Below are 27,855 nucleotides of genomic sequence, written 5' to 3'. Positions count from 1 at the left end.
CTTCTCTGTAGTTTGCACAGGAAAGTACTGAAATGGAAGAGAGCTTGCCAGAGGCAGTGTAGCTTTTGCAATTAACCCCCAGAACTGCATAGTAAGTGAAATGAGACTTTACTTCAGCTTTAATTACAAAACAGCAGGAACTTCTGCATGCACGTGCTGATAATACACACATATTATACAAACAATGTGCACACATGGACAGGAAACACAAACGCTAATGCATTTATGCTGTGTTCATGTTGGCAAAAAAATAGTATGGCAAATATCCTATAAATAATTAAGCAGCTTTAATGCCAAATCACTGTAATGTTTAATTTAAAATAATTTCTAATTTTTTTTCAACAAATTACTCAAAAATGGTGCTTCGGTGTAATTTGTCAAGTCATAAGTCCCAGATAAATTTGCACAGACACATAATATATTCATTCTGAAATATTTCAGCTCCAAATGAGACACTGCAGTTTTAACAAATATTGGTATGCATATTTCATGTTTTGATTAAGGTCTTGGCAAGCTATATCTCAGCATCTTTCAAGGTCCTAAAATGCATAAATATTAATAAATGTAAGCCCACTGTCTTCGCTTTGCTCTTTTTGCATTGTGAATGACATCACATAACATTAGGTTGCTGGGTAATGATAAGAGAACAGCGGTGCTGGTTTGATGAGTTATGCATGAAAGGACTTCTTTCAACCCTCCCTAGTTTCAGTCTCAGCAAAGCTCGTTTGCTTAAAGCTATTTTGATGTGTGCCTTTGTGAGACCTTTGTGTGGGCCTTTTTGACTTTCCAAACTTCAATCTCACAAATTTGGAATGCATTTACTTAGAGCTTATTTTTGCTTGCGCCACGTCACTTCTGCTTAAGGATGCCATTCAGTGGTTTTGCATAGTACAGTGTTTTGCTTTGTTTGTTCGTTTGTTATGAATCTGTGAATTGGCACTCACTATCTTACTACTTTATATACAAATACATTCATATGGTAATGCTGAAGATGCTGAACACAAAGAATAGGACAATGTGGCTGTTTATACTAAAAGCACGTGGTGATGTGTGTGGTTGTTTGCTGACAGTTTTATTTTTGGCAGTGTGAAAAAGAAAGGGTCTGAGGAAGCATTCAGTTCACCACATAAACACTGCAATTAAAGCCTTATGGCTAAATGCATTGGCAAACCCATCATATTATCAATCAATAAAACTAATTCTGATATAACGCCATGTTCTCTACATGACAGTGCAATGATTCAAATTTTCAAATATGAATACTTGTGCCAAGAAACTATGAATGCTAAAATCTTAGCACAGAAGGTCTACTACAGTCCCCACATTTGCGAGGCTGGCATCAGTGATTACTACTACTAAATTAGTATCTAAACACATGTGGAATCCATTCACAAGATATTTCTGAATAAAGGTCCAAATTACATTGTAAAACATTATGATAGTGCAGTAAAGATAATTTTTAACCTTTTAAATATAATCATGAATTTATTCTGTTAGACATTTTCATGATTGTAAGGGCCTAGCATGCCTGTAACATGTTTTTCTTGCAGAGAAAACAGCTACCTCGACGCTTGACTGCATGTTTGAATCCATAGGTGAATGTCGGTGTCAGCTGTATTACAGTATATTACCTTCAATTACGAGGGCAATTGTACTGTCACAGTGTGTCAGGAATACACAGTAAATTGCAAAGCAAATGCAATATCTATAATGGAAGAATAAACAGAAATAAAATATTCATTCAATTTTAGTAATATTTTAGTCATTTAATCTGTTCTCTGATTTGCTTCCCCCTGCTGTGTGCCATGTCTGAATTTGTTCTTCTTCACTCCAAGTTAGTTAACTTCCTTTCACTACCCTAATTGATTTGATATACGCCACCATGAGTCATGAGGTAGTGATTCTGGATAAATGATATTCGTGGGGGAATCCATTTAAAGTGCCTGCATGTTTAGATAAATATTCTATCAATAACTGGTGCCAGTTTACCAATAATGTGTTGCAAAAGGAAGCTCGCATGATATATTGTTGTGTTGATATTTCGCACCACCTGTAATCACAAAGAGTCGTTTCTCCAATTTCTTCATCAACAGAGGCCTTAATTCACATCCTTTTGACTAATTATTATGATAAAATTAAACTCTCCTGAGTTTATTAATTGAGTCACAAATTAGAAAACTGATGGCAGAGAAAAAAAGTGCCTGATCACAATGTAACAAAATGAACATGCAAACAAAGAACATCTAATAGTGTGTTAGAATGTTTTTTGTCTTTTATAGATTGACAAGGATTTGACAAAGTTCATTATTCTGAGACAAAAATGCCATATCCTGAATTTGACACATTTGACACATGCTTCTTTAACCCTGTTTTAATTAAATTGGTATTATTATTATAGTAGTAGTAGTATCAGTCGTACTAATACCAGTGGTATCCTAGTAAAATAGTAATAATAATGGAAAGGTGGACTTTCTTGTGTCTATGAAATGCTGGTCCTCAGTCTCATGACCTTTAGATCACAATTTATTTCTGCCACCACAATAAGGGTCAACGTAGAGATTCTCTGTCTTCTCTAATTCACTCCTCTCTGTCTTCCTTCCTTCATTTACTACGACCTCAAATCCCAGACGGCTTATTCTATCCCTTTCTCGCTCTCTGCATCCGTCTGTCCTTCTCTTCTTCAGCCTTTCTTTCTGACCTCTGACCCTGACTTCTCAAAAGTTGTTAGAAGTTTCAACTCTCCACTTCCCTTGTCTTGTCAAAGAGAAGGACTCGGTGTAATTTTCTCTTAATCTCTTCATCCCATCCTCTCCGGAAAAGAGCTCTGTTACCTGCAGACGAAGAAGGAGAGGGGATGGAGGGAGTAGGAGGGGTGGGGGAAGCGGAGAAGAAGGCAGGTAGAGGGACAGGAGGGTGGCCTGTGACTGCCCCTAATCAGGTTTCCCTTTTCGTTCTGTCTTTATGTTCTTTTTTCCATCCTTTGCTCTTTTGCTCTATCTTTCTCTTTTTATCTTGTTCACTGGATTTGGAGACTTTGCTTGGTCTTTGATTTGAAGTGCAGGGAAGATGCATTAGAAATAAGAAACAGAAATTAAATGACATAAAACAGCTGCGGTTCATTAACGAGAGTCCTAGAAAGATTGATCTTCACCTTTTTAACTACATGTCAAATTAACTCCACTCTTTTTTTCTTCTTTTAATTTCAGATTAGCAACACTACCAAGTCTGACGAGGAGAAAATGAATATATATATATAAGAACTGAGAGAGCAGAGAGAGTCAATATGATGGACATTAGCTGAAAAGTCTGGCCTTTCAGTAATTGTGCCTGCTGTGGAGCAGAGGTTAGAGATAAATGCCACACATGGGTATGTCCTACTATAATGAGTGGAAGAGGGTATGACACATTCACAAACACATTACAGACACACACTCACACACGCGTCATTTTGTAGAGGTATTAGCATGCAAATGTATTCAACTACAAGCGCACAAACATGTTTTGCAACACACAGGACTGCTGAGGTTATTTTAGAGGTGCACACTATCACAGATACTAGTTACCTTATCGGGGCTGTAATCATTAATTTCCTCCAACACTGATAATATATTTTGTTATCTGCCAGATATATATTGTGTATATTTGACTTTCTCTAATAAGTTCAAGTTATTGACTTACCTGAGCAATATGAAAGAGCAGTTTGTTATTAAAGATGGGATTTTTCTCAAATAGAGTAAACACGACAAAAGCAGGAATAGTTGTTCGTCTATGCGTATATGTTCTCATAGATTATCAGTACAGGTTCAAAATGGAAAAAGAAAACAAAAAGTCGCAGGAATTATATCACTGGTTTACACAGAGCATTCATTTCTGCCAGATTTTCAAAATCGATCAGCTCATAAGCTTAAAAAATGAGTAATTCTCTGTTTTGTCTTTGTCTATCATTTCACTATGTTACTCCGGTCATTCTTAGGTGACCTTTATGTTGCAGAAATACATTGTACAGAAATAAAAGTCAATTTCTCCTCAAAATAAAGTATGTATTGTGACTGTGCAGGTCTAGGATATGATAAAGGCCAAAATCAACATGTTGTATTGGATTTTTAAGTATGGGACCAACAGCATATGCTTTAAATGTTTTCTCTAACACTTCGCAAACAATGTAAGTGTGAAAGTCATGTGTTTACACATGCAATTTTTTTTTACTTCACATGATCACATTCCCAATTTCTCTGTATTTTTGTCTGCAATGATTAGAACAGAACACATTTTTTTTTAATTTGTTTGCTTTGCAGAACAAATAAATAAACATATAATGAAAAGCTGCATTAAGAGCACAGCAAGCATTACAGTGATGCAGAGCGATGCCTAATAATCTCTGACTTCCAAATGCAGCTGCACTTACTGCTATGTATATTATTCCATATTAATGAAGGTCAGATAAAAAAAATAATGCTGCTCACTGTCAATATTCATGCTGCACCCCACATTCACCAACAATAAAGCTGGGAAATAACAGCAGACAAAATAAGGAAATTGTGTCTTTGACCACCAGACTGTTTAATAATGCATCCTGTCAATAGTAAGTCATATACATGCACTGATTCTTTATTTATGTGAGTAAGAATAATGTCAAAGAGGGTTAGCAGTGTTTACACACACACACACAACTCGAGGGTGAAAAACAACTTTTTTGTATGAAAGTTAATCAAATAGAATATAGCAAGTGTTTATTTATTGAGAACATATAAATATTGTATTAATACCCCTGCCAGTGGAGAAGCAGTGTACATTTGCAGGTAAACATACTTTAAGTGTAAGTATCTAGGCAGCAAAAGGACACATGCTGGGTTATTCAATTCAGCTGAAAGACCCCAGAGACAAAGGCAGGTTTGCAAATTTTATTATCTGCAGCAAGGAACTCGAACACAAGAGCTTTGAGGCAGGCAAGTATTACTGTTGTAAGAGTGTCTTTTCAGGGACTGTGCAGCATTTCACCAGAGGACTGCCAGAGTGGAGAGGACAGGTTAGTAAAGAACTAATGTGATTTGCCGCTGTTATACAATTTGAGAGCACATTTGTGTTCTTACTTGAATCTTTTCATGTAGCTGCTGATGGGGGAGACACGCAAGGATTTCCAGAGGGTGAGATTGGTGAAGAGTGGACAGGCAAGTAAGTAAAAGATTTCTTTGTTTGCAGGGTCCAGCCAGGAATCAAGCCAGAAGAATAACTAGGAGATAGGCTGAGAGAACAGCCAGGGAACTGCAAAAGAGTGATGAGATCATAGTAACTGAGCCTGATTACTCCCACACAGGCGTCAACAATCTGGAGGAGAATGGAGGTTCCAGCCGGTCCTTAAATCCAGAGAAGTAATGAGTAGAGAGGAACAGGTGTACTCACTGGACCCATGAGGCAGGAGCAGCCCCACCCACTGGTGATGCTGAGAACCAGAGCCAGAGCCTCTCCCAAATGCCAACTGAAAGAAAGATAAAAAGTGAAAGAGACAGAGAGGGAAAAGATAAAAAATAAGCACAAGAGGGAGAGAGAAGCAACATCTGCCAGGACCATGACATGCTGACACGTTTTTTGATGAGGAAATGCTAAATCAGTCTCTCTAGCCATGACTTTATTTTCAATTCCTCCTAATGCAAAAGAACTGTCTTACAGTTCCTGTCGTCAACTCTGGTTGATGTAAACACTACTAGTATACAAACACATAGATGTAACCACAAATACCAGTTTTAACTGCAGCTGCAAAATGTACCTGGCATCAGTAAGCTTAATCAGCATTTTGTTAGCTTGTCTGGCAAGCCACTGGCTGTAACAGACATTTATTGATATTTTTAAAAATTTCTTAACTGCAGCATAACAAAAAAAAGAACTCGCACAGCAGTGACATGAACTGTTTGTCCACCCTCCAACTCTGAGTTTTTAGCTGACAGTCAAAAGCCCTCTCACTCTCTTTTCATGCTTTCTGCCTTTTATTGTGAAAATGCCAACTAGACTCAGGAGGTAGAGGTTGAAGGGTCGAGTGACCCCAGTGGAAATGGCAGTTTCACAGATGCCAATGTGATGTGGCAGGTTTAAAAATATGCATATTAGCATGCATGCGTGCCTGTCCACAGCATATTTAGGGTTGCTTTGCCCCCATTTTTGTTGTACCTATATAACTTCATATACAAATTTTAAAATCAGGTGCCAACATGAGCATTCATCTGTGCTTGGACTTTGTGTGTGGTCCAAACCCCCTGTTATTTTGCCAGATGCTACCTCCTCTTTATCCAATATGTTTCCTCCTTGGTGTCTTTTTTTGTCACTCAGCTGCTACTTGTCGTTTTTGTCTTTATATATATATGAAGACATTTATGAAGCGATATATATATAGGCAACCGTTCTACCCACTGAACATGATTGACATATAGTATGGTTATTTTCCGGGTTTGTTTTATTTGTGATGCTCCCTGCACATTGTGTAATGTAAAGGATGGATGGGTGTGTGTTATAATCAATCAATCCATGAACCATGGTTTATATTGCAAACCCTCCTGCTTCTGTGTGTTTTCATGTCAGAGCTCAGTGTTGCATATCCCGATGTTAGTAATTTAATTATACCCTGTGCACAGTTCATTCAGCAAATATTTAATTCAGCAGCAAGTATATAGAAGCTGAAAGATTCATTTATGCAGGTCACAGCAAGTATATGTCATCTTTCTTCCGTTTCTTCAAATTAACATTTAATTCCTAAATGTTGGTTCTAGTCTGTATAAAGTAATTATAATTTTGTCACACTTATATGTATAAAATGTAGACAATTATCAGGTTCTCAGCTTCTCAGGCTATCATTCAGGATTTGAATCTGTGCTGCATGGTCCAGGGACAGGTGAACCCTTCTCAGCTTGTAAAATATGGGCACATATGCACACAGACACACCTCCGTTACAGACTTTGGTCAGAACAGCAATTATTGTCTCACCATACCATTTCATAGTTGTAATGATTATGTAGTACCAACTGTTCTCTGGCCCACACGGACTGAATCTTTGTTGCTATCAGACACAAAATGGCTACTCTCATATGGAGGTCAACTGATATGAGGGTAAGCATTCAGGCACAAAATGACCACTGTTGTGGATAAGTAGGTTGACCTTAGATAAATTTGCCCCCGGGCACTAGCTTGAGAAAATGTTTTTCTTAGAATATTTATCTGAGGATTTGTGGAGGACATGAAACCTTGGTACAAAAACTCAGAGGCACCCAGCATAAGTGAAAACATTCAAATACACATCCTACTAAATGTGTATAGGATGTATTACAACTGCTATTGTTATTCTGCCTGGCTCAGTTGGTATTTTTCAGTCATCCGTGGCAGCAATAGTTGGGGTTGGCACCCCACTGAGGACAACCTCAGTTCTCCAACCTGAATGACAAAATAAGCTGTCATTTCCTTCCAAAATGACCCATATGACCCATAATAACCAGTGCTGTCAGGTTTATTGTGTCCTCACCTGGGGAGATAAATTGTAACCTTACTAAACAAGTGTCAACAGCTGCAGTTTGACTCAGGGGGATTGCAAATAAGTGCACTGATATACACTGGCAGGGAATTTATCCCCAGAACTAACTTGATCTGAGTCTGTATTTTTGTGCTGGCACACTTTTCCTGAAGTACTTCTTAGATTATGGTCCCGGAAGTCCACTTTTACTGAAATGACCTGAAATATGATATCTTATTAGATGCCAAACCACTGCGGAATAAAGTTCACGTTACAAATATAACACAAGTGGTAGTTATATTTGATTGACCAACACAGCATGTTGGCAGATTACAGTGAATTTTGCAATGCACTGCTGCATGACAGACCAGATTCTATACAGCCAATGTGGTGGCTAATGAGAGGGCTGTGTCATGCAGTGCTGTTGTGTGAATCTGGCAAAAAACTGTTTTATTTATTTGGGTGTCAAAATAGTTTTTCTTGCCCTAGTGACATCAGTAGCTGGAGACATGTTTTTAGTTGGGTTGAGTCAGTGCTTCGAGGATTTTAGATTTTACTTTGAAAGTTGGGCGCTTGTTCAGTCAGTATTGCTACAGCTACTTTTCTTTTGGTTCACTGATGAAAGGCAGAAGGATACTCAACATGGTTTTGTGAAAGTATGTGAATGTTTTGGTAAGTGACCATGCAGACAGGTGATAAAATTATGATAGTTGGCCATTAATTGTCAGGATATGCTGAAGTTTAAGGGTAAAAGCTAAAATGCTTTTCCACCAGTTTTACTGCCAAAGGAAATACAAGCCTGGTTCCTGCAAAGATAAGACTGTGTCTGTCTTTGGTTCTCCTTCATTACTACATAGTGAACCTAAACAGTAAAGGTTACTAATGAGCTAATGAGCAAGGCTAAGGAAGATTCAGCAGAATTATGAAGTGTTGAATAATTTTAGAAAAGTTACTGTAAATGCAAACTCTGTGAAGAAGTAGTAGATTATGATTCAACAACAACAAATAACAAATATTGAAAATTACTAAAAATGTGTAAGTTGAACAAAATAATTTTGAGAATTGTATGAATCTCAGTTGATTTTTTAAAAATTATTATTATATTATTTTTTAGCCTTTTTACTGCATGTCTGCCAGGGGGAAGACATGCAGTAAAAAGCCTCAGGGCTGACTCAAACCCAGAACTTGTAATACAATATCCTACTCAATCCAGTACACTATACCATCACACTACTTTCACATATATCAGTCCACATGCACTAAAGCGAGCCATTCTGTGTAGAGTTTGCATGTTCTCCCCATGTATGCATGGGTTGTCTCCAGCTACTCCAGCTTCTTAACCCAGTCCAAATACATGCACGGGGTTAGATTAATAGCTGATTTTAAATTGGGTGTGAATTTGAGCATGAATCATTGTCACTTTGTGTTAGCACAATGATAGACTGGTAACCTGTCCAGGGTGGCTTGTGACTGATGGGATAGCTTCCAGCCCACCTGCGACCTTGAGTTAGATAAGTGGAAGTAAATGGTTGGATGAAAACTTGATATATGTGGTGTATACTACTGTATTGTGATCCACTGTGGAAATCCTACACCAGTTTATGAATTTGTTTCCCCCATGGTCATTAAAGTTGTTATATAAAGTGTAGAAATGAATCCTTGCTTTTTGAAATTTTTTTTAGATCTTACACTGATAATCTGTTAAACCTGTTTTACAACCTTTCATTCAGTTTCATCACTTAGTGAATAATTCTTTCTGTATTCTCTCTTTTTGTTAGTTGGTTGATTGTTTGGCTGGTTTGCAGGAATGCAAAATAACTGGCATACATGTTGACGAAATGTGAGATAGATATCATTTAATTTAATTTCCATCTGTTTTCTTCCGGTTAATTTTATCTATGCAATAAAATATCAGTTTCATCTAATTCACTTGCGTTAAGTTATTAGTTAACCAAATTAACCATTAAGCCTAATAAGTAAATATTTCATTTTTAGGCACGTGTATCGCCTTTGTTTGCAACATGATCAGATAAACTAACTGTGAAAAGAAGCAGACTTATTGATGTGAAAGAGTAATAAAGACTAAATGCCAAATCATAGCTACAGATTACATCAACATCTGTTGTCTTTGGTCTGCTCTATAGTTGCACTCAATATAAGAAAAAACCTTCTGTTGCAACACTCTGAATGACCACTTGTCATGTTCATAATCAAGTGAATTAGATTTAGCAAAAAGTATGTAAGATCAACCGGATAAAAGAGAAATATAAAATTAGAGTTTGGCTCAATAAATCAATTAAACAATAATAATAATAATAAATTGATCACTGATAAATCACAAATTGAATCTATAAATGTAAATACCTGACATGTTTTGTGTCACGTGTCCACAACAGGACCTCACTGTCACTCATGCGTATAGGAAAATAACGTGTACAATATCATCAATCCCATGTGCAATTTTTTCCCCGTTACTTTCAAGAAAAACAAAGGGAAGCACGTCCCTGACTTTCAATCAAATCAACTTTTAATGAAACTGTAAAGTTCAAAAGAAACAAGGGATTTTTTTAAAGAGCAACTACATATCCATATCGTCTCGGAGCCGACTTAAACTCTATGCATGACTGCTCTTCTAAAATCTCAGAGGAGATATGGGTGAATGGGAACAAGTCTGGCTGACAGAATGGCACAGTGTAAAGGAAAAGTGAAGTGTGTGTGTGTGACAGGGTAATGTAATTTGCTTTTGTTTAACCCTGAGCTGTAGGGTCTCTTGTTTTAATAGAGTAGTAGATTAGTTTTGCAAACTCACATAATTAGGTAAGTGATAAAGCATACTCTGGTATTTCTATTCTGCCATTATAGTGCTGTCTCCCTCTCTCTGTCTTTCTCTCTCTCCCTCTCTCTGGCAGAAACACACAGATATTCATACTCTCGAAACACGTATATATTATATATATTCAGGAGATTATGGGAAAAAATATATATTGTTCTTGCTTTGAGCCAAAAGATCATCCTTTATCTCCCCCAGTATCCCATGATAAAGGCTGGGTGTTGTTTCTTGCTCATTAGTTTTCTTCGCTTCTTCCCGTTCGTCCTTCTGCTCCATTCTTACATCAGTAAACAGTCTGGGCATAAATCCATCGTCCACAATGTCTACCGTTCACAGGCAGACAAATTCACATCTGCTTTTTTTAAAAGGAAATTGCAATTCTGAGAACATGCAAGTCTATCACACTTAAATTAAATACACATGCTATGCCTTGCATTAAATTCATTGAGGAGTAATGAGATTTGCCAAGTAATCAAATAAATGCTTATGTTGCAAATTTACCATAAGAAATGCACTCAAACAGACAGGGATATGCTGTATGAGAGCGTTTAAGCATTTTATTCTACATTATTCATAGTACTGAAAAAGGTAATCACTTTAGAGACAAAAGAAAATAAAAGAAAATGAAAGAGAGAGCGAAACAGAGATAGCATTGCTATGGTTATTGCTGGTATTGCCCACAAGCACCATCTGCTAGAACACAGGGTCACAGCACACCTCCGCTTAGGTAGGCTCCCAAGGTGAAGTGTGTGTGTGTGTGTTCCCTTATATATTCACCTTGTGCATGTTTGGGCATCAGGGTTTACTTTACAAATCACTATGAAATTCATAAATATTGAGTTATTTAGTGCAGTGTTTCTCCATAATAAACAAAAATTAGCCAACGTTACTGTTCTAAAAAAGAAGACAGGTTAAGGTAAGGTTAATTTCCCTGAATAGACCCAGATAGACATTAGTTTGATAGCAATCAGGACCAGGATAACTTCAGAACTTACATTTACCAGTATCACAGAAGAAATTTCACTTGAATTTGTTTCAGATTCCAGTATGGCAATGTCATTTGCTAGTGTCATTGGCGATATCATTTCCAGGCTTGCAATGTTGTCTGAAGTCCAACATAGTATTGGTAGTTATGTGGCTGTATCCATGTACGGAGAACGGAGTAGGCTAGCAGTTATGAGTAGCACAAATGGTTAATACCATAAGAGGCAGACAGTGAGAAAAGAAGAAAAAACAAAAGAACACAGTTTTGTCTTGTTAATACATAACTGACCTCTTTTCTTCCTGTTTGTGGCTCCATGCAGAACGAGGGTAGAGGGAAAATAACGGAAAGGAGAAGCAATGTATGATTAAAAATGGAAGTAAGATTTTTTTTTTTAAAAAAACAGTGAAAAAAAGAACTGAGTGTGAAAAAGGGAGACCAACCAGGCTGCTAATCAGATAAAATGATGCAGGCTGCAAAATGACCGGTTTCAGATATATTCATAGTTCATCCAGTATATGGCATGCTTTCCAAGTTAAGTATAAACACAGCTGCAGAGATACGTATGTGTGCGCTTGTGTCTACATTCTTATGTGTCTGCGTGTCGCATCGATGTCACAAGGTAAGCTGGGACATGAGAGACTTCTGTCAGCAAGCTCAGCGGGGGTGTGTCAAGACATCCCTACTCAAAAATCAAACCTGTGTTTTAAAGGCATCAAGTACAAGTGAGTTTGATGGAGGGGTCACAGCTGCATGAGCACATATGCATTCCTATACATGCCAGCACACAAAAACTGCACATTGATACAAACACACACATAGAGCTCATCTGCTGAAAGCTCGTGCAGCTGCACTCCAGACAGCAGTTTGCTGGAGAACAAGATCGGAGAAAACTTTATCTTATGTAAGTTGTCTGCGTTACTACACATTCATGGGCACACAAACCCTCGAGCTGAACTTGAAAATCATAAAATGCACTTGAAATGCTGTCAGTGTTAACAAAACAACATAATATCATAAAAAAGTTGGCTTTGGAAATTTGGCTTCGGAAACTCCCTAATCCATACTCTGCTGGCATTCTTTTCAAGTCATTTTAGAAGAGATATGCACCAGTGTGCCATGCCAACACATAGAAACGCAAGGACTTGGGGAAAAAAAGCAACAACAAAGGAAAACATCCAATCCTATTTCTCACCTCATTTCTCACTATAATGCACCATGAAGATAACCTTGCAAGTTGCAAGCAATTGATGTTCATGTGAATAAGGGTGCCGTTCAAAGAGCAATTAATTTTCTCATGAGAAAATGGTTCTTAATTAGACTAGCAGTGTGTAGGCTTGGGTTATATAAGGTTAACTTCACAAATATATTTTACTCTGCTAAAATAAAGTACTTTTAGCTAAACTATTGCTGAAGTATACTAAAGTAGGCCAGTGTTTCTTAGTCTATTTCTTGTCTCTTTTAGCTTCTAACTAGCTGTCTACCCATTTCTTATAAGGGTGTTATGTAGTTTTTCACTCTGGTTTCATTTCTTTCTCAGTTTGCTGAAGTAGCTAAAAAAAAGCACTTAAAGTTTTCACTGAGTGAAAATAGCCACTTATTGACAATTTCATCCAGCTAGCTGCTGCCTCGTGTCTTTCACATCCTTTTTAACAAATCCATGTTATTTTATTTCTGCTTCTCCTTAATGCATAGCCCCCAGTTGTCACTTTTAATTTTGTCTTTTATCCTACTTTTGTCTTTTTCTTTTCTTTCACTGTCCGCATTGAACAGGAAACATGTCTGTCCAGTGTTTCCAGAATTTCTTTCACGGTATTACAAGAGCGGCGTACCGTGACTTCAGTGTTAAATCCAGCTGAAAAAGAAGCGTAATCATATCAGTGCTGAGCAGCAAAGTGGGTTATTTGACAGCAGAAAGAGAGACTGAAAGGGACAAGAGCCAGCCTCATTGCTGCTACAGGGAAAAGCTAATTCTGCTCTTTCAAAGGGCATGAAAAGAACGACACAGGAGAAGAGAGTCGGTGAACAGATCTGTTCAATTCCATCTTACAGTCTACACCGGACATGTGCAAGAGGGATTAACCAGGATAATAAAGGGTTGTAATGGTGGAAATTTTAGAGAATCAAAGCATGGGGCTGAGGGTGCCACAGAGGACAAATAGTCTGAAAGGACAGGGAAGACCGACAGTTAAGAGTTTGACTATCCAGCTCGATCTTCTCCGCAACTCTTATTAATAAGCTTGAGTAGGAAAGATTCTGGAGAGTAGAGCCCATTCTTCATTTTGCTGCAGTCTCAACTGAACGGCCTTCAGTACAACTGTGCCTCTAAGCCCTGATCCTTTGGTGAATAGACTGAATTTACAACAGCAGACATAATTAATACCCAGTTGAACTGACAGGAAAAAAATATTCTTGAAAGAAAAATAATAAAGGTAAGTAGAACGACATGAAGGATAAAAGGTTGAAAAGTTGCATTCCAGTATGTTCTGCTGAGTTGCACAGAGTCAGTGCAGTCTATTGATGGAAGGAGGAACGCTAACTAGCTCCATATCATCACTTTTTTAAATTTGAGGTCAGATACCTAGAGTTTGGGAAAATTGAGAAAAAAAGTTAAACTACTGATTAGTGAGTCATATGTATAATTGGAAAAAAAAAAACCCATGAGAATCCCAGTTCTATTTAATAGCATTAACTGAAAATGTAAATAGATAGAACTAATCAATGGACAGAAAATTGTTTAAAACAGCCTTGCATTGCCATTTGGGAGCACAGATTGTTTATAAAAAATGGATGTTGCCTCAGGGCCTTGGAAGTAAAGCCAATGTGAAAAGTGTTGAATTGTATAAAACCCTATGAGAAAATTACTCTACTACTCAATTGATCTATGGCCCAAATAACTTTTTGCTGATAAGTTTCAATTTTCTTTTACTAGTTTGAACACAACTTGATGCTTTGTTCACTTATAAATTATCCCAATTGGAGTACATTAGATAACAAAGCAGGAAATGCTTATGACTGACAACCTTTTGGCATCCTGTTGTAACAGTAAAACAGGTGACACTCCAGACCTGTCACACAAACACTGTGTCAACAGATTTAAAGAAAATTAACATGCACCTTTTTTTCTGTTTTACTGTAGTAAGAAACACTACAAGAAGATATTTGACACCGTCGAAAGTTATTTTTTAATCACTTTTAACCTTTGTTTTAACAATATTTCACCAATTTTACCTGTAAAGTAAGCACTCCTTAGATAATATATACCCTGTAATTGGATTCAGCGCTGTTAGATTTTCTGCCCCAACAGAACCCCTGAGCTGGGAAGAACTTGATGGGAAAGGCTGGAAGGGTTTCAGGGTTTGATATAATAAATCTACCACAAATTATCATTAGGGCTGGAAGGTTTTGCTTCAACACATGTTTTATTTACAAACACAGATGATGTAAATGAGCACATCTGCCAATGAATTAATTTGACTGACTGCAGACTGCCAATTAAGTCCTGATGGTGGACTATGTAAAACATTGCACATGTCTGGAAAGCCAAAGACTTCTTGGGATATATATATTTTTCACTTGTTTTGTGGTTCTGTGTAGCTAAACTGTAAAGAGCATGTTTAATTCTTGCTCTCTGTGGTTTCAGTGTCATAACACTACAGAGGTTTCTTAAATTTCAGTGTCTAAACTCTAACTCTTGCCTTCTCTGTCTTTTTGTCTGATATAATGAAACAGTTATGTATACACAAACAGCTCTCCCCCCCCCCCACTAAAATCTCTTGGATTTCTGTCAGATAGTGTTGGCAACCCTAACTCCACCACGCTAACAATGTCTGCTATGAATAGAAATAATTGCCATGCCTACAACAGTGCCACAAATTCTACACCTGCTTCTCCCACACCTTAGATCACAGCACAATTACCTGTGCTACAGTGGTCGGTCAGCAAAGATATATCACTTTTAGCAGCCATGCATGCAAGTTTTGGTTTTCTTCTTCTATTTTTCACACAGGCACATCTGAAGCTAAAATGTTATGCATCTTTTGTTGGTTGTCTGTCATTTTTGGGTAATGTTTAGCTTCACTATTAGGCTGCTATTTAATCAGATTTTATCATTTTATAGCTAGGCCTGAATCAACAGCTAAAAGAGATCAATAGATTTTTTTTTTCATCTTCAAAGCAGGCAGGAGAATCTTTACAACGGCGTATTACCAACTTTTCAAAAATATGACTATATGAAACTTGCATCATTTCATACTTATTACTGTTGAAAGAAGATATGAGAAGATGGATATACTAAATTGTACAGAACACAAAGAACATGTGATTTTTAACTATATTAGGAGTGACTTCAGAATAAATCTGAAACAAAAGGGGGAACTAATGCTATTTCTCAAAGAAGTCAACAGCGGGATGGATATTTCAGTAGTAATTATTTTACACATCTTTGCAGCTGATTCAGACGCACAGAACAGAACACCATTACTGCACAAAATCTTTCACAAACCTGGGACAGAAGTTAATGACTTGCTGCTGGAAGAAGAGAGGGTTGGGTCTTTTCCTGAGACGGAGACATAGAGTGAGGAATGAGAATGATTAGGAAGGACAGATTGAACGAAACTGAAATGGCAGCAAGAAGGTGAAGCAGGGACACGAAAAAAGAAGAGGAACAGTGATAAACACATGAATTGTGGGAAAGAGACAGGAGAGACAGTCAAAGAGAATGATTATATATAGACGCAGTGAAGGGGCAGACAGGTTGGCAAAGGAAAAGACAAGAAAAGGAGACACAGTGAATGAGCGGTATGCCTTCTCCATGACAGAAACAAATATGTGGTGAAGAAAGCAGATGAACAGCAGACATCAAAAAGCTAGGTATGCAGGTGAAGATCTCTACTAATCATTAGAGCGCAGTCACTCTCACACACACAAAACAGCCTCTCTATAACAAGCCCTGTATCTACAAATCATTAGCATGTGTAGAATGGAAGAGAACGGGCGTTTAGGACAGAGAGAAAATACAGACGTGTATGTCAGGTCAGCTGTTTCATCATACTTGGATGTTTAGTTTGAAAGCAAAAGAAACTAAAACTAAAACATTTGTTTTTATTACAGACAAAAGGACTGTACAGTAGCAGTCCCAATCTGACATGCTAGAACTTACTATTATTTATTCTTCATTTTGTTTTTGTAGGCTTATATGTGGCCCGGTCATGGGGAATGAGACAGGACACAGGAAATACTATTTTGTGGGCTTTTTTATTCTCCGACTGTACTCGGAGGAGCACAGTTTTAATTCTGTAGTTTTGAGTGAAACGGCAAAATTTAACTATTCCACTGGCTCAGCCTAAAACTGCCTTTCAGGGTCTGAGACAACAGTAACTATCATATGTACATGTTAAATTCAAACAGTATAGACAACAGTAGTGACCTGTCAAGAAACAAATACAACAAAAAAGAGAAAACAAAACAAATAAACACATTGTTTACATCCCACAACTTCGCAGGTCAACTGGCAATAAAGTGCACTGTAAACTCTCTTTTAAACATACATTTCTATGGGAGAACATCATGAACTCACTTCGGTTTCTCCACACAGCTACTATGCTAGGACAAGTACACACGCAGGAATCACACAGCAAGTGATCTCCCCTCTGAATCAAACAGAAACATACAGAGTTATGCAAAGTGAATAACAGTATAAACTTAACAACTTTGAAATCTGTTAGGACACTGTAACTACTCACGCCAACCCGCTCTTCAGTCCCTTTCACAGCACGTGACCATTAAACATGCACCCGTCGCGCGTTAAGAACTCTACAGAAATGGTCACAAACCTGGAGTCATTGCTAAAGAAACTTAGCTAATTACAGTCTACTACAACACTGGTGACAATATTTTGCAGTATGCTACACTTTTTTTAGCACATTTACCTCTTGTGTAGCTAGCCACAGAATATTTTGCAGTCTCTAACTCTCCAGTGCTCCCGCTCACAGCGCTCAGTGTGTGACGCAAACTTGAGTGCATGCGTGCTCTGGCTTACAGTGTCTCTTAAAGGGACAGTGTACCCCCAAAATGCGAGGTCTAGTCATCACCATGACAACTCTACAACAGACCTCTGGTAGACAGGCAATCAGTCAAAAACACAATCCCCTCTTTTTAAACCCTTTCCATATCTAGTATTAGTTCACTTGGCTACATTCTCCCCTGCTACGAGTCAACGTCCTCGGTGACCCCCTGCTCATTCACCATTCCCCTGAGTTTGGTGGTGTAGAGAACCATACCGGCTAACACCTGGGAGAGTACATCTGGACTGAAGGATACTGCATTGCATGCTGACCTAGGTAGATTAAATGGGTTTGTGTGGACCCCTGCAGTTTCTCTCCTACTCCTGCGTGTAGCAGGTGTGGGTGGACCTGCCTCCGCTTTCTCTCTTTTTCCTTTCCTAGGAGCTGGAACAGGTTTCGCCACCGGTTCTTCGCTGGAGAAACCAATGCTTCCTGGTCCAGGTGTAAGGTAAGCTGCTGGCTCCACCTCGAGGTCATCAGGGTTATCACTGCTCTCCTGCCCTAGTAGAACCTCACCCACATTTTCAGTTCCATTCTCCAATTGGTCTCCAGGCTCGTCGACCGTCGGAACCAAGTTCCCAGGTTCCTGAGCCACTGGCAGCTCCATTGGGTACTGGACCTCCTCCATCAAGGCAAACTCTGGATGCTCAACCTCCGTATCAGACACTTGGTGCTCATCTGCAGAACTGACTTCCTGGTCACGTAGCCTTGGCTTGGGTGCAGGTATAGACCCCACGCATGGCCTCAAGTTAGATCTGTGGACTCTTTTCACCGGCCCTCCTTCCAGGGGCACTACTGTGTATGTTGTCCCTTGGATATCAACCACTTTATACACAGGGGCTGCCCAGGCATCTTGAATCTTATTCCTTCCTGGTGGTCGGTAACGGAGATACACAAACTGTCCGATGTCAACAGGTGGACAGAACACCTTTCCTTGCTGCTGAACCACTCTCTCTGCAGCCTTCCGTTCGGCAAATTCTCTGGCTCTGGCATGTGCATCCTGGAGACGCTCCTGATGCACTAATAACCAGTCCAGTTTGTCATCCTTTACTTCTTCCCGGCCCAACAATGCATCAATGGGTAGATGTGGGTGGACCCCAAACAGCAGGTAATGGGGAGAATACCCTGTGGTCGAGTGCGGCGTGACATTGTAAGCATACACCAGCTCTGACAGATGCTCGGGCCAGCGCCGCTTCTTCTCAGGGGGAAGCGTACGCAGGAGGTTGTGCAAAGTCCTGTTGAACCTCTCACAATGTGGGTTACCCTGAGGGTGGTGGGGTGTTGTACGAGTTTTCTTGACTCCATACAGTTTGCATAGCTCAGCAATCACTGCGCTTTCAAAATTCCTGCCCTGGTCTGAGTGTAGGCGCTCTGGTACCCCATATTTCATGAACCACTCTTTCAGGATAATCTTAGCTGTGGTATCTGCTTTTTGATCTCGTGTGGCAAATGCCTGACTGAACTTGGTGAACACGTCAGTCATTACAAGAACGTTTTCACGACCATCTGTAGCCCGCTCTAGGGTGGTATAATCAACAGCAACAACTTCAAGTGGGCGGGTAGCCAAAAATGGAGCGTGGGCTGCCTGAACTTTGGGTTGAGGCATCTTTGTTAACACACACCTCTGACATTTCTTCACCCAGTGCTCAACATCTTCAAACATGCCCACCCAGAAACATCTTTGTTTCAACAATCCCAGTGTGCGTTCAATTCCCTGGTGTCCCATGTGATCATGCACACTCCTGAGCACTTTTTCTTTAAGGCAGGCAGGTAGTAGCAGCTGATGGCACTGTCCAAGGTGAGCATCCTCAATCACACGGTATAGCAGTCCATCCTTTTCTCTGATCCGAGGCCACTGCTTCAGTAGAGAACGTACCGGTTTAGACAGACCCCCTCTTTCTCTGTAGGTAGGTCTCTTCTGTCTGCTCCAAAACTCTCTCAAGACACCAATTGTCGGGTCTGACACTTGGAAGCGATAGAGTTCTGCATTGGAGTAACCAGGCATCATTGGGGTGTTGCCCAGCACAGCCTCACTGACTGCTTCCTCATCTGGTTCGGAGGCCTGCAGCAGTCTGATCCTACAAGCCTCAACTCCAGCCATGACAAGATCTGAGCCTAGACTTGTACCTGCCCTTAGCACATTACATATGGCTATAGAGCCATCATATTCTGCATCCTCACTGTCAGGTTCTGCCGTGTCAACTGTTGGTTGCCGAGAGAGGGCATCAGCGGCAGTGTTGCAGCGGCCAGGGCGATACTTGACATCAAAGTCAAACACAGACAGCTGAGCTACCCACCTCTGTTGAATGGCTCCTAGATTAGCAGTGGGCAGGTGACACAGGGGATTGTTATCCATTATGATTGTGAACTTGGACCCCAGCAGATAACTCCTAAATTTTTCTGTGACTGCCCACTTTAATGCTAGGAGTTCGAGCTTCATGCTGCTAAAGTTTTGATCATTCTTCTCAGCCCCTCTGAGCCTCCTACTAGCATAAGCTATAACTTTATTCCTTCCCCCCTGCTTTTGGGACAGAACAGCACCTAATCCAAGACTGCTAGCATCCGTTTCCAGCGTGAAAGGGAGATTGAAGTCAGCATAGCCTAGAACAGGGGCACTAGTCAACTTTTCCTTAAGCAACTCAAAAGCTTGTAAACATTGTGGTGTCCAGGCTGAAGCAAAAAGCTGTTTAGCCCTGACAGGACTTATCTCCTTAACACAGACGTTCACTACATCATGGAGTGGCCCCGCAGTTTGGGAAAAGCCCTCAATGAATCTCCTATAGTAGCTGCAAAATCCTAAAAAGGACCTTAGCTCTTTCACAGTACTAGGAATGGGCCATTTTGCCACAGCGCTTATCTTGTCAGGATCTGTGCTTATTCCCTGAGCCGACACTTCATGACCGAGAAACTTGACCTTGGGCTGGAGGAAATGGCACTTTTCAACCTTAACCTTCAGCCCCGTATCCCTCAGTCTTTTCAAAACAGTCTCCAGTCTCACAATGTGATCCTGGAATGTTGATGAAAACACAAGCAGATCATCCAAGTAGATCAACACAATCTGAAAGACCAAATCACTCATTGTGGCCTGCATAAGACGTTGAAACGTCGCGGGGGCATTACATAACCCAAAAGGCATCCTTAAGTATTCATACAGGCCAAATGGTGTGGTAAATGCTGTTTTGTCTCTGTCTTTCTCATGTACCGCTACCTGATGGTAGCCACTGGCAAGATCTACGGTTGAGAAGAACTCTGCACCACTCAAAGCATCCAGGCTCTCCTCAATGCGAGGGAGTGGAAAGGCATCACGCCTGGTCTTCGCATTTAGTCTGCGGTAGTCTACACACAGTCTAAGACTCCCATCTGACTTGCGTACCAGAACAACTGGTGAAGCATAGGAACTCGAACTCTCCTGAATCACCCCCTTTCTCAACAGTTCAGAAATGTGCTCCCTAACCTCTTTGTACTGATTTGGTGGGATGCGCCTGTATGGCTGAGAAACAGGGGCTTCATCTACAACAGGAATTTCATGCTTCACACGATCAGTGTACCCCAAATCCTCATCATGAAGTGCAAAAACATCCGCATACTTTTTCAAAAGAGTTCTGACCTCGACCTGTTGTCCTGGTGTGCCACCTATGTGTAATCTTCCCAATAAGTCCTGTACGCAACTGTTGGCCCCCTGACAGTCCTTTTGGTTAAGCGTCACCTCCTCATGGTTGGCAGATATGCGCTCAAATCTCACCTCGCATGGGTCACCCTCAATGCAGCGGCCAGGACTAATAATGCCTAGTCTAGCCTTAGGTGGAAGCCAGACATCCTCTTGTGAGATGTTCATCACCTGTACTGGGAATACCAGGCTGTTAGTTGACACTAGAGTTGGGATCACCAATAAGCCACCTGGGAGCTGAACATTCCCTGGTTCAACCAATGCGCTACCAAACTGCTTGCCATGGCCCCTTGCATAGACAGTGGTCAGGGATGAGGCAGGCACCCGCCCTTTGTGTTTGCTTGCAACACGGGCAGTAGACACCTTTTCCACAAGCTCAGCAGCTTGTACGCAGTGGCAGGCCTTCCTCCAGCTGGACTCCAGCTCTCCCCCTAGAGTGGTGTCAAACTCTGAGAGTACTAACTGTCTACATCGTTTTGCAATGTTCATCCCTATAATGCCATGGGGTGACGAATCCAACCATTTGGGAATGTCTCTTTCTGCTTTATCATCTTTGATTATAAGAAAACCACATTCAGGTATAGTGAGCCCCATGACCTGTACATCTAACTCCACATAGCCTAAATAGGGCAGCGGCAACTGGTTGGCTGCTGTGATTTTAAGCCACTTGGCAGTACAGTGCATATCTTCATCTTCTCCCTGGAGATGATTTCTGAAAAAGCTTTCTGTCAAAGTGCTTACATTACTTCCTGTGTCAAGCAGACATCTAAGGGATACACCACCTATCTGGATATCTACTTCAGGGCACTGACCAACAGCATGTTCTAGAAAATGTTCCTTGGTTAGAGCTTCCTTTGAGCCTTCTGACTTGCCTCGCATTGCCCGGCTCATAGCAATGGAGGGTTCCCGTTTCCCGTTAGCGGTGAACTGGGCATGGTGGCAGACTGGCTCGTAGGTTGTCGGGGTGCATTACAGTGTCTGGCCATATGTCCCACCCCTTCACATCGGAGACAAATAGGCTGACCCTCTCTAGTGTACCTAGGCTTGGGCTTAGCTTTAACACCTCTACTGTCTTCAGAACTGGCAGTCTGTGTTGTGAGCTCCCTCACTGCATTAGTTAACTCCCCTATGGCTTTACCCTGTTGTGTGATTATTTTAACCATCTCTTGCAGAGCCATGGTAAAGTCTGTCTGTACATCACTGGTGGAGGTTGTCTTTTCACAGCTTTCATCTGGCCTGTCACTCACTATATTTCTATGTCTTGCTACATTAGTGCTGCGTGGACGATCTTCCATAGTCCACATGATTGCCTCCTCTCTAACATCAAAGAGACTACACTCAGGCTTGTCCCTAGTGAGCCTACGTAGTTCACGCCGAAGATTTGGGGCATGCACACCTTCAATGAATTGATCCCGAAGTGCCAGCTGTGTGTTGGGTACTACATTAGGGGACTGCTGTATTGCAGCATTGAGCAACTGAGAGAGTGCATGTGAATAATCTCGCAGGTCTTCCCCATCTAGTTGGCGGCGTGCATAGAAAGCATGCAAGAGCTGTGGTGTGGTGCGCTTCTCTCTAAATGCCTCCCTCAAATATGAAAAGAGATCACTCGGTTCCTTCACCTGGCCTGCCATACGTAACTTAACTTCCTCTAGGGCAGACCCTTTCAGCTGTGAGAGGATAAAGTCGGTTTGATCCTCTCCACGCAGACCCCTAGTTCTTATTGCTCTTTCCACCTCTTCTATGAATTCATCAACAGTGTAAGCATCTTTTGCTGGTTCCCCACTAAAAGGTACAATCACCTTTTCTCTTGGAATGTACACAACAGATCTGGTTGGAACATTACCCATGTTAGCAATACTAGACATAACAGCATCATGTTTCCTACTCAGTTCGTTAATCTTTGTTTGTAGCTGCACCAACGGGTTACCTGCACTGTCAAACAACGAGGCAGCTTGACTGTCTTCAGTGGGGATAGCTCTGGCCCCTGAAGGACCTTCCCCCTCGTCCTCTTGTGACATACTGCAATGTCTCTGAGTCTTTAGTGCAGCAGATTCCCACAGTCACTTGTAGATGAGATTCAACAGTCCAAAATCTGTGTCAGATGCCCTCCTCGTCCAATGGCTGAAGCAGGCTCCTGTTGTACCACTGCACAGAACCACCTCAGGACGTCCACACTGCGATTGCCGCCCTCTGGGAAGGACTGGGATCTTCTCAGCCACTACTGTTGTCTATAAAGCCCCACTCACTGTGTCTCTCTATACTGAAACTCAAAACTAACTTGAGAATCCCACTTCTGACACCAAACTATGTGGCCCGGTCATGGGGAATGAGACAGGACACAGGAAATACTATTTTGTGGGCTTTTTTATTCTCCGACTGTACTCGGAGGAGCACAGTTTTAATTCTGTAGTTTTGAGTGAAACGGCAAAATTTAACTATTCCACTGGCTCAGCCTAAAACTGCCTTTCAGGGTCTGAGACAACAGTAACTATCATATGTACATGTTAAATTCAAACAGTATAGACAACAGTAGTGACCTGTCAAGAAACAAATACAACAAAAAAGAGAAAACAAAACAAATAAACACATTGTTTACATCCCACAACTTCGCAGGTCAACTGGCAATAAAGTGCACTGTAAACTCTCTTTTAAACATACATTTCTATGGGAGAACATCATGAACTCACTTCGGTTTCTCCACACAGCTACTATGCTAGGACAAGTACACACGCAGGAATCACACAGCAAGTGATCTCCCCTCTGAATCAAACAGAAACATACAGAGTTATGCAAAGTGAATAACAGTATAAACTTAACAACTTTGAAATCTGTTAGGACACTGTAACTACTCACGCCAACCCGCTCTTCAGTCCCTTTCACAGCACGTGACCATTAAACATGCACCCGTCGCGCGTTAAGAACTCTACAGAAATGGTCACAAACCTGGAGTCATTGCTAAAGAAACGTAGCTAATTACAGTCTACTACAACACTGGTGACAATATTTTCCAGTATGCTACACTTTTTTTAGCACATTTACCTCTTGTGTAGCTAGCCACAGAATATTTTGCAGTCTCTAACTCTCCAGTGCTCCCGCTCACAGCGCTCAGTGTGTGACGCAAACTTGAGTGCATGCGTGCTCTGGCTTACAGTGTCTCTTAAAGGGACAGTGTACCCCCAAAATGCGAGGTCTAGTCATCACCATGACAACTCTACAACAGACCTCTGGTAGACAGGCAATCAGTCAAAAACACAACCCCCTCTTTTTAAACCCTTTCCATATCTAGTATTAGTTCACTTGGCTACATATATTTTCTTTGAACGTTGAACATTTAACTCATAAAAAAATGACAAGGCTAATGCAGTAGTTATGTTATACTTTTGTGAGCTATTTGCAATGTTGTCCCTTCTGTTCTATTAGGTTCTCTGTTAAGCTCACGTGGAAAGTGCCCCCTAGTGTTACCAGTCAGTTTTCAGAGAACCAGGGCTACTCTAGTAACCAAATATTTTGAAGGCACTCCTCATTTGGTTAAATCAAATAAATGAATAGATGAATAAATAGGGTCTATAGAACAAACTATTTTATCTTTCCTATGGGATTGTTAAAAAAGAGTGGGACATAACTTTAATTTTAAGGAATGGAGGCAGTATGTTTTCATATATATATATCCTGTATATGATAGTTGATGAGCATTCTGCAGTTTTTTAATTATCCATTATCATTTATGTAATACATCAGACATCAATTCAATTGAGTTCAGTTCAATTTTATTTATATAGCACCAAATCACAACAACAGTTGCCAAAAAGTGCACATCAATACACACAGACATGTTTGCCACAAGACAAATGAGTACAGCATGTCTCAAAGCCATATGAATCTTGTCTTTTGACCATGAGACAAGGCCTTGGCACTTGTTCACAAAAGTTAATGAGCTTTAACCCACACTTCGTCAGGGCTTCATCAGCTAAATTTGTCTGTATTTTCAGGCTGTTTTTCTTCTCTCGCTGCAAGGCTGACCTGTTCAAATAATTGCTTTAGTGGTCATAGCACACCGACAGTCCAAAGACAATTCCCTTTTCAATTGTAAGAACAAAAGCTACAGGAACACACCAGTAGTACATGCAATACTCTTGTGGATGTTTGCATCAGACTGTATATGACTGTTTAATCAACGCATTCTTACTGCTTTGCTTTCTAGACATGAATCATAGTGTTTTTAAGTAACCTGGATTAAGGATTTCAGTTAGAAGGAAGGATTTTAATTACTGCTGAACTTCTATAACAAGTGATAAGATTGATGAAGATGCTAAAAGAGTATGAATGTCGAAAATCCAGTTGCAACTACAACTAAGGAGAAACAAATATACAAATAGCTCAAACTGAGTGTTCATTCCAGTACCACTATTTCAGCCTCACTGTCTTGCCTGATTGTAACTCCATGCTCTACTTACCCATGCAATTAAATCAGGATCAGTTCTCACAATTAAAAGCAAATAAACCTAAACCTAATTTAGTTTTTCCTGCACAGACTGTCTCCAGCAATTTGAATGTAACTGTACTGGACTGAAGCAGTGTGCATGTTTAAAAATGTCACTGTAAAACATATCTACATTGTTAAGGCTCAAGGTCATTTTGCAATCTAATTATTCTGTGTAGCTTGTTGCCCCAATTGACGCCTGCACTTGTCCTTCACCCTGAATTTCACCCCTGGATTGCTCCTTCTTCGCCCCACCATTGGATACAATCCGTTGGACACATCTCCAGTTGTTTGCACCAACCAGCGCGCAACATTATTTATCACAGCTGTTATGATGATGAATGTCAATTTGTTATTTTTAGAATGACCAGCTCCCTGCTGTTTCTCTTCCTTGTGTTTTTCTGCCTAAAAGAAATAGCATTAATTGTGTTTGGCCTGTGACCTGGCCAGTTCACTCATGTTCATTTATTTAGAGTTTAGTATTCTAATCGTGTAACAAATCTGTGACAAACAAGAGGTGCTTGTTTAAGTCTGGAGGCAAGTATAACTCACCGCACACACCGACTTTTGCAAAAACTTTAGGCTGTGACTAGATTTAGTAGCGTTACTCTTCTTTTCTTTGTTTCCTTTTTTTCTTATTTTCATGAAACATCAAAAAGTAATATTTCTAACTCTAATGGCATGTTTTATGTAATGTGTTTACTGGCTATGACTTACAAAAAATAATCAGCATTTGCCCTTGACATGTGAAGTAGAAGTTCTTGTATTTACAACATATTTATTGATGTGGTGTAGCTACAAATCCCCTGGGGGTTGCTTTGGGATGGACATTCATTGAAAAAAGCTACCAAATCAAACATACAGAGCTACCCACTGTGGGGACGCTTTTTGAATAAGTGACCAGCCAAAAGTACCTTACTTTTTTAATTTAAGTTTTGTTAAGTTTTACAATTCTTCAGTTTCTGTTATTTTACATGATTACTAACTAAATGCTAGCACGATCTATGAGGAAGTAGTATGAGGAACCTTTAAAAACCTTTAAATTTTTAGATACATTAAAAGATTCTACATACTTCTACAGGGGCTACATTCATTAAGTTTCATAAGAAACAGTAAATCATAATTAATGTCAGGCTTATTTTGACTGCTTTATAACATATTCCTTAGTTCTGCTGGCAATGTGCTGCACTGATTAAAATGAGAGAAAAACTGAAACAGTATCCCAGTACTGTGCTTTAATCAGTGCTAACTGCTCCAAATCTGACCCTATTGACACTAAAACAATTCATCAACTCATTAACAGATGTATTTATAACCAGTAAGAAGGAAAATACAGTTTTCTCACATGACCTTAAAAACATACCATTATACAATATATGCTACCTCTAGTCCTTCTTTAAAACTGATTGTCAGTTGATCCGTGATGGACTGGTGACCTGCTTAGTGTGTCCTCTGCCTTTTGCCCGCTGTCAGTCCCCATGTAACCTTAACTGGATAAGCAGAAAATCCAGTTCAGAAAAGAAATTGATGGATGGGCGAGTACTACTCTCAATATATGTATAGTATGTGTGGGTGTGTGAAGGTTCATGTGCATACGGACGATTCTAGAAGTATTTTATGGGCTTCATCCAACACAGACAGTTCACTGTATAGGTTACTGAGATTCAAGCTTATATCCTTGTTAAATGTTTTATGAGAAAGGCCGAGAAGTCACGCATATCACCTTCACAATTCTGTGAGTAAGAAAGATTGAGCCATCTATTCAGCTGAAGATGGGGTCCAGTTTCTCTGGCTGCTTCTTCATTAACCAGAATAACCTAAAAGATAATGCATTATTTGACTTTGCTTGTATCCATATTTTTTCATGTTTCAATTAATTGATTGTTTCTTTTTATACCATTTTATCTACAGTTTCTACCGTAACAAAAAATACTGTGCAAATGCATCAGCTGTAATGTTGGTAGTCCATCCATCCAGCCATCGTCCAGTATTCTGAATGCATAAATATAATGAATGTACTTGTTACTTTTTAAATTTTTTTTATTTAAATTTTTGTAAAACTTTTTTTTGGGTTAGGGTGTTTTCTGTTCCATTAGCCCTGTGGGAGCCTAAGAGTTCAAATGCTTCTTTTATGTCCTGAAGAGTATAAATTTATTTTATTTCAAATTAAGGAGAAGTTGGAAAAAGGAAATTTTATTTTGATATTTTATTTAAAATGTATGAATTTTACTTTATAAAGACCCCAAGGTCCACCAGCAGTTATACTGATCTTGCCTCAAGTCTGCTGCGATTAAAATACCACCAAACCATTTACACAGTGAACATCACATGACTGCCT

The 27,855-nt window shown here is 39.9% G+C and overlaps 2 long non-coding RNA genes across 2 annotated transcripts in view; both read right to left on the bottom strand.

The window, feature by feature from the left end:
- Positions 1-289: 289 nt before the first annotated feature.
- The window catches only part of LOC146504225 (uncharacterized), a 76,253-nt gene continuing 48,687 nt past the window's right edge, over positions 290-27,855 (bottom strand). The window contains exon 3 of the long non-coding RNA XR_014868639.1: positions 290-5,476. This is a non-coding gene — a long non-coding RNA (uncharacterized LOC146504225). The remainder of the gene's footprint in view (positions 5,477-27,855) is intronic.
- LOC146504226 (uncharacterized) lies at positions 16,546-17,817 on the bottom strand. The gene is made up of 2 exons (XR_014868638.1): positions 17,236-17,817; positions 16,546-17,119 (listed from the first exon to the last, which is right to left on the bottom strand). It is a non-coding gene; the product is annotated as an uncharacterized LOC146504226 (long non-coding RNA).

The sequence above is a fragment of the Neolamprologus multifasciatus genome, chromosome 14 (assembly GCF_963576455.1).
Source record: "Neolamprologus multifasciatus chromosome 14, fNeoMul1.2, whole genome shotgun sequence".
Classification (NCBI taxonomy): domain Eukaryota; kingdom Metazoa; phylum Chordata; class Actinopteri; order Cichliformes; family Cichlidae; genus Neolamprologus; species Neolamprologus multifasciatus.
This window is presented reverse-complemented; position numbering and strand designations above follow the sequence as displayed.